Raw genomic sequence first — 8,106 nt, 5'->3', positions numbered from 1 at the left:
AGCCCAGTGTTTGTCATGATGTACTCTGCATAGAAGTTAAATAAGCAGGGTGACAATATACAGCCTTGACGTACTCCTTTTCCTATTTGGAACCAGTCTGTTGTTCCATGTCCAGTTCTAACTGTTGCTTCCTGACCTGCATACAGGTTTCTCAAGAGGCAGGTCAGGTGGTCTGGTATTCCCATCTCTTTCAGAATTTTCCACAGTTTCTTGTGATCCACACAGTCAAAGGCTTTGGCATAGTCAATAAAGCAGAAATAGATGTTTTTCTGGAACTCTCTTGCTTTTTCGATCATTCGGCAGATGTTGGCAATTTGATCTCTGGTTCCTCTGTCTTTTCTAAAACTGGCTTGAACATCTGGAAGTTCACGGTTCACATATTGCTGAAGTCATGAAATCAAGTGAAGTAAATAACTAAAGATCAAAATTCTTCAGGGAAATTTTCTTCTCTGAATGTAAGCATTAGGCTAAGTAACCAGAAGGTTAATATTTAGATAATCTAGCTAATGACAAAGCAACTCTCTCTCTCTCTCTCTCTCTAAAACTATAATTAGTTATGCTGTTGTATGGTGTCCTTACAAACCTTTCAACTCAAATTTGGAACAAACACATTCTCTTTGTTCCCTTCCCCAGACCCTCCCACCCAGCTTTGTTTTCCTTGTTTCTTCTTTTCTCCCACCTGTTTCCTTCAAAGACTATTTTCTCTCTGTGAAGGTTTTCATAATAAAGCCACTGATAATGCAGGCTCCTACTTCTGAAGAAGAAAGAAGTGCAGCTGTGATGAATTAATATAGCTAAGAAGAAAGTATGGCCATGAAATTCACTTTTGTGGTCTGCAGCCTCTCTGCATCATATGTTTTCAAGCACTCATATAAAGAATTGCCTTTTTATGTTATTCACGTTCTTTATCTTTCACTCTCACTGCTTCATGCACACACGCACACACATACATGTACATGCACACACATGCTTGCAGAGACAAAGGCTGTTCCTACACAAACTTTGCCAAAACAGTGTTCTCCCACAGATAAATGACTTCCTTCTCAAGGAAGCAAATACCTTTGCCACATGGCTCGAGTGGGCGGGAGGGCTCTGCATACTGATCCTTGAGCAGTCAGGAGAGATGCCCACACTGGACTGCCAGCACCAAGGCCCTTTTCTCAAGGTGACCTGCAAGACCAGCTCCAGGATGGTCTGAAGGGCCCTGTGTCAGGAGACACATCTGATTACTGGTGGTAACCCTCCAGGATGACTTCTGTGATCTGCCCAAAGAGCAAAGCCCACGCGTGCTTCCCAGAGAGAGTGTCAAAGCTAAGTGGAAGCCTCGGACAGATGAATTAGGTCCTGGAGATCCCGTGGAGGGCATCCTGCTCCTTCCACAGTACTCAAGGGGAAAGGGATCCCAGACAACATACTGATAGGCTGCAAATATATGAATGTTGGTATTTGCTTCCCCTATTGCACAAAGGAAGATAACACATAAATGGGTTAATTAGTTCCTACGCAGAATTTAATTAGAGCATCTTTGTTCACTCTGCTTCAGCCAGAATCTCAATTATCCATCCTTATTTCCAGGATTTTTGAGCATGGGTGTAGATTTTCACTCAGGGCTCCCTGAATGAAGCTTGGGGTCTCAGTGATCTTCTGTGTGGCAGGGGTAGCCAATTTCAATGTGAAATTTTGATTACTTTGAAGTCATCCTATTATCAAAAGGAACAAGGACTCCTTTCAACACTCAAAAAGGCATTTTTTCCCACACACTGCATGTGTATAATGATAGATAGGTTTTTTAGAAGTCTATATAGGAGTCAGGGCTGGGAACTTGGTGACTTTAACTCCCATAAGATGAAGCAATGATAAGTGACCTTGATTATATAAGAGCTCATTCAATCATCACAACAACTCTCTAAGGTATGGATTACTATTATTTGTATCAGCATTTGCTAGATAGAGAAATTGAGTCACAGAGAGGCTAAGGGATTTGTCCAGAGACTTGAACCCAGGTGGTCTAGACTCTGGATCCATGCTCTCAGTCACTGTGCTTTTATGTTTCTGGACAATACTATAGCCTTTGTTGCAAGAACGCCAATATCAATTCTACTGGAATCATAGACTGACACAGATCATTCCTTTTGTAGGAACAATATTAGCTAGAATTATGTTGAATCTGAATAACTGAAGTCAGACCCATACCTAACATATGCAAAAGGGGGAAATAGAAGGGATGGCTCTTGAAGAAGCCAAGGGCTGGAATACAGCTGGACATCAAAACAATGGGGGACTTCACTGGTGGTCCGGTGGTTAAGAATCCGCAGGGAACATGAGTTCAATCCCTGGTCCTGGAGGATTCCACAACTAAGCCCGTGAGCCACAACTATTGAGTCCGTGTATCACAAGTCCTGAAGCCTACATACCCTAGAGCCCCTGCTCTGCAACAAGAGAAGCCAGCACAATGAGAAGCCCATGTGCTGCAACTAGAGAAAGCCCATGGGTAGTAGCAATGAAGACCCAGCACAGCCAAAAATGATAAATAATGAAATTAATTAATTAATTTAGAAAAGTGTATATATAGTATTTAAAAATAAGCAATGGGAACTAGGAACTGAAACAGCATCAGGACTCTCTCCTTGTCTCTTTTCCTAATTTCTTTCCACTATCACCTACACTTGCTTTCTTCATTCTGTCTGTTTGCAGAGGTGCATCCTACAAATCCCTATTCCTAAGAGCAGAGAAGCACAGGATCACATATTCTTAGCTTTGTTTTTCACACTCTTGGACTCAAAGGGAGACTAGTCCAACATTTGCTCCTCATATGTCCATAGAGCACAATTTGAAAGTGATGACTATTGTTGTTATCACAGAGGCCCTTGTGGCGGATAACAATTGACTTCTGTGTCTGGTGCTTGGACCAGCTCCCTCACTCTTTCCTACTCATATGCCTGAAGTAGGAGCAGCTGCCTTTTAATGTACCTGCATTACAAGGGTCTCCAATCCTTACTGGGCCAGTAAGGAGCTTCCTTGGACTTTTTCAAATCTGTAGTTCTTCCAGGTCTTCCTTGGTGGCTCAGTGGTAAAAAACCCACCTGCCAATGCAGGAAATGTGGGTTCAATCCCTGGGTCAGGACAATTCCAGGGAGGAGGAAATGGCAACCCACTCTATTATTCTTGCCTGAAAAATACATGGACAGAGGAGTCTAGTGGGCTACAGTCTGTGGAGTTGCAAAGAGTTGAAATGACTAAGCAACCGAGGATGCATGCATGCAATGGTTTACCAGAATCTGATACTTGAAACAACATCAAGAAGTAGGGAAAGTGGCTGCATGTGTGCCCGATCATTCAGACGTGTCTGACTCTGTGACCCATGGACTATAGCCCACCAGGCTCCTCTGTCCATGGGATTTTCTGGGCAAGAATACTGGAGTTGCCCTTTCCTCCTCCAGGGGATCTTCCTGACCCAGGAATAGAACCTGGTCTCCAGGATTGCAGGTGGATTCTTTAGCACTGTGCCACATGGGGTGCTTCCCAGGTGGCGTTAATGGTAAAGAACACATCTGCCAGTTTAGGAGACGTAAGGGACACAGGTTTGATCCCTGGGTCGGTAAGATCCCCTGGAGGAGGACATGGCAAACCCTCTCCAGTATTCTTGCCCAGAGAATTCCACGACAGAGGAGCCTGGTGAGCTGAGGTGCACAGGGCCACAGAGTCAGGACTGAAGGACTTAGCACACGTGCGCGAGCCTCTTGGGGTCCCTGGTGAAGTGGTCACTAGTGTTCTTTTTCTTTTCTAACAAGTGAGGACGCAGAGTTTCAGAGAGCTGGCGGTACTTACCCAATTTTCCATTGCTGTCAAGTGGTAGTTTTTTCCAATGACTTTTTGTACAATGAAAGCAAAATTCAGAATCCAGCATTTAGTCTTGATTTACTCTGCACTGGAGAATCCAAAGGCAGAACACCTGATTTGAAGGTTAGGAGTCCGATCTCCCAACTTCTGGTCTCACCACAGACTATTTCTCCACCCTTGGAAGGACTTAGAAGCATCCCTGGCTTCAGAATTTAACCTTTTTTCCTAGAATCATTCCTTTTTGGCACAGCACACATACAATTTCCTTTTATTATTTTCTATTTAGCTCATTGTTTTTCCTGCCAACTCTGAATCCTGAAAAAGTGGCCAGCTTTGTAGATGTCAAAGCTATTGAATGTTCAGATTTCCCACACAGAAGTGATGAACTTCCTTGCCTTGTCCCCTACCTTCTTTAAAGAGCATCTTCTCCACTCAGCAACCTATCAATCATTGTCATCAATGAATACATATGGGCACCCACTCCTCAGAGCTTCACACTGAGCTAGGCATGGCTCTCTGCAGGAGCTCATGCAACACATTTCCAAGGAAATTAGAACAGATCTCTTGGGTGAGTGGTGTCCTACAAATCATGAATATGTAGTTAACCAGCTGTACAGCCTCGCTCACTCTAAGACACAAAGGGTTGGTTTTAATTTAAAGCAAAAATATCCAGGTTGCATTTAAGAGAGCCTCTTAATTCTCCAGGGGAAAAACACCAGCATGAGCTACTCAATGAAGATATTGCATCTCTGCCCCTAGAAACCTGTTCTAGTGCTGGCTCTTTCACTAGCCAGCATCCAAGCTGGTCCCCAAAGATCCTTACCACTTGATATTCATGCCATTGCACGGTTCCCTCCCACCATGAAGAAGGCTAACCTGGGTAACCAATAGGATATTTCAGAAGAGACAAAGTGCTACTTCTGAGGCTAGGTCATAAAAGACATTGCAGCTTCCTCATAGTCTTTCTTGAATTGCTTTTTGTTGTTATTGTTCCGTTGCTAAGTCATGTCTGACTCTTTGAGACCCAATGAACTGCAGCACACCAGGCTTCCCTGACTTTCACTATCTCCTGGAGTTTGCTCAAACTCATGTCCATTGAGTCGATGATGCCATCCAACTATCTCACCCTCTGTCATCCCCTTCTCCTTCTGCCCTCAATCTTTCCCAAGATCAGGGGCTTTTCCAATGAATTAGCTCTTCACATCAGGTGGCCAAAGTATTGGAGTTTCAGCCTTAGCATCAGTGCTTCCAATGAATATTCAGGGTTGATGAATTGCTTACTCAGGGAAAGATGACTGTCATGAAGATATTCAAGAAGCTCATGAAAGGATCTATATGGGAAGAAACTGAGGCTTTCTGGAAAAAGCCAGCATCAACTTTCAGGCATGTGAGTGAGCCACCAGTGAGCACCAATGAGCTGGAGTGCATTCTCCAGCCCCGGTCAAACCTTCAGATGATTGTAGCTATAGCTGACATCTTGACTGTAACCATGTGAGAGTTTTTGAGACACAACCTCAGCTGAGCTGCTGCCAAATTGCTGACCTGCAGCAACTGTGAGGTGTAAAAAATATTTATTATTACTTTAAGTCACAAAGTTTCTGGGGCAATATGTTAGGCAGCAATAGATGACTGATACAGCTTGACTAGTCTGCCAAAATCCCATTTTAGAGAGCTACCTTTATATAAGGGCTTCCCCGGTGGTTCAATGGTAAAGAATCCATCTGCCAGGCAGGAGATGTGGGTTCAATCCCTGGGTTGGGAAAGGGCAACCCATTCCAGGATTCTTGCCTGGGCAATCCCACGGACAGAGGATCCTAGCAGGCAACAGTCCATGGGGTCTCAAAAGGGTCGGACACGACTTAGTGACTAAACAACAATAAAAACTTTACATAGCCCTTAATGAATGAGCACAGCTGAGCTAAATCAGTAACTGCTGGGTGCTGCTGTCAGAAAGGGCTAGAGGCTTGGTGCTTTTGTCAGCCACCATGAGCCAAGGGTAAGTAGAAGGTGGAGGATGCGTGACTGAGGAAGAAGGACAAGAGGCAGGAGAGAGGCAGAGAAGAGAAACAAAACAAAAATGAGAAAGTAGCTTTGGATCCTAGAGGCTTCTTAGTGCCCCTTCTTGAGGTACTCGAAGCCAGTTCTGAATTGCCAGGTCTCCGTGACTTTTCAGATCCTTTGATTTCAACCAACATAAGATGCATTTCAACGGGCCCTGAGGCAAAAGTGCCTCGAAAAGTTATTAGAGCATCACTTTTCCAGATGTTGGGCTGTTTACCTAGAGGAAAGTGCTCTGGACTTGATCTCTTAAGAGGCAGTTTCATGGAGGAAATAATATACATTTCTTGTCATCTCTTCATTTGAAAAGCAAACGGCTGAGAGAAAGTGACTGTCACACATTCCTTTTGTGATTTAAACAGATAACGCCATCTCTTTCGTATCAAATGGAGACACAGCTAAGAAAACTCTGTATTCTATAGATGTCCGTTCACTCATTTCTACAAAGCCCGCGGTCAAGAACAGAAAAGATCTACATGGCACTGGAACAACGATCTTTCCCTCTGAAGCCCATGACTTGCATGATGGAGAGCTGGACAAGCAGGAGTGGTGTCACAGCCCTGCACTGCTTCTCCGTGTGGACCTGTCTCAGAGAAAGAACACTTCCCCGTGGGGCCCTAAATTGACCCACATATTTCTTTAGCATTAAGACTGAGCCCACTGTGTGCAAAGGATCTCTGGTTAGGAGCTTTTAATTTCCATAAAACAGTAAATCTGAATACTCAGGTTATGTTCCAGCTTCCTCTGCTGGGGAGAACTCACAAAAAGGAATCTCAACATGAGAAAAGTGGTGAGAGTTCCTTTTATTTTTCATTGCAAGAGGGTATACTAATAGACAGTACATATGTGCCTGAGAACAGGAGGTTCGTGGGGTACTCAAGGCCAGAGGAAGTCTGATTAGAAAGGCCGGGTACAGCTGAGGACATCTGCATGCAGGAGATGCGGGTGAACTCGCCATGCACAGGTCAAAAGGTACCCGGTGAACCTGAAGACCAGAGGCAAAAAAATGCAGCTTTGTGTTAATTTCCAAAGGGAGACTGATGGTATCTCCATCATGAATACTAAATGACATCTCCTGCAAGGAATGTTTCATGCTTCCATAAACAGCCCACGCCTGTGTGATTTTATGGAAGAAATTCTCCGTAATGGTGAGGGATTTCTACTTACAGGGAGTTCTTAAATGAGCTGCAATGATGAGTCTTCAATAAAAGAAGAAATGAAACATCAGAGACACTTACAGAGACAGTCTTGGAACATGTAGCCACCTTCATTTTTTGGTCTCTATGAAGGGCACGGCTGCCTTGTTTTTTGCTTCTGCTTCTCAGCCAGGAGATTAAAGAGTTTAGGACCACCCTGGCATCGTTTACCTCTCCAGCCTCAACTTTGACCATTTCCTCTCCAAATCTATTCCAGATACACTGATCTATTGCTGTTTTCCATCTTCAAGCAAAGGCACATGGTATTCTGTCTTGAATACTCCAGACCTGTCTTTACCTGACTAACTTCTTTCCTTGTCCTATGGCTCCACTGAGAGATCAGTGCCTCTAAGAAAGTGGTCATTTTCCCTTTTACACTCCATCCCCTAGTTGACTCTCCTGTGGGGTCTGTAATAGATCTTTGTCTTGCGTTTTCTACCATGCAGCAGCTTTTGAGTGCATGGGTGTGTGTGCGCACGTGCACACACACACACTCTGGTTAAGCAACGTCCTGCCTTGTTCCAATTTGATTGGTTGTAGTCCCAGCCTTACCAACTGGGCACACCACTAACCAGGTGAAAGCTTGATTAGAAAGTCAAGAATATGAGGAAGGAGATTTGCACAAACTCTCTGTCTCTGGTGAAGCTAATAGAAGCATCTGGGATTCAGGCCACAGCAAGAGGGGGTCCTGACATTCAGCACCCAGCGTCAGTGGGATGTCCTGCCATATTTGGTCAGGGGCCAGCAAGCTAAGGTTGGCTGGCATATTCCTGCACAATGGTTTGGGTGCAGTGTGCTGGACAAGGCTGGTGCTCTATGAGCCACCATCAGTTCACTCTTTTCCTCAATTCCTTTCCTGCTTCAGATCAGATCAGATCAGTCACTCAGTCATGTCTGACTCTTTGTGACCCCATGAATTGCAGCACACCAGGCCTCCCTGTCCATCACCAACTCCCAGAGTTCACTGAGACTCACGTCCATCGAGTCAGCGATGCCATCCAGCCATCTCATC

This window comes from Bison bison, unplaced genomic scaffold (assembly GCF_000754665.1).
Source record: "Bison bison bison isolate TAMUID 2011002044 unplaced genomic scaffold, Bison_UMD1.0 scf7180017864266, whole genome shotgun sequence".
NCBI lineage: Eukaryota > Metazoa > Chordata > Mammalia > Artiodactyla > Bovidae > Bison > Bison bison.
Note: the sequence above shows the minus strand (reverse complement) of the source record.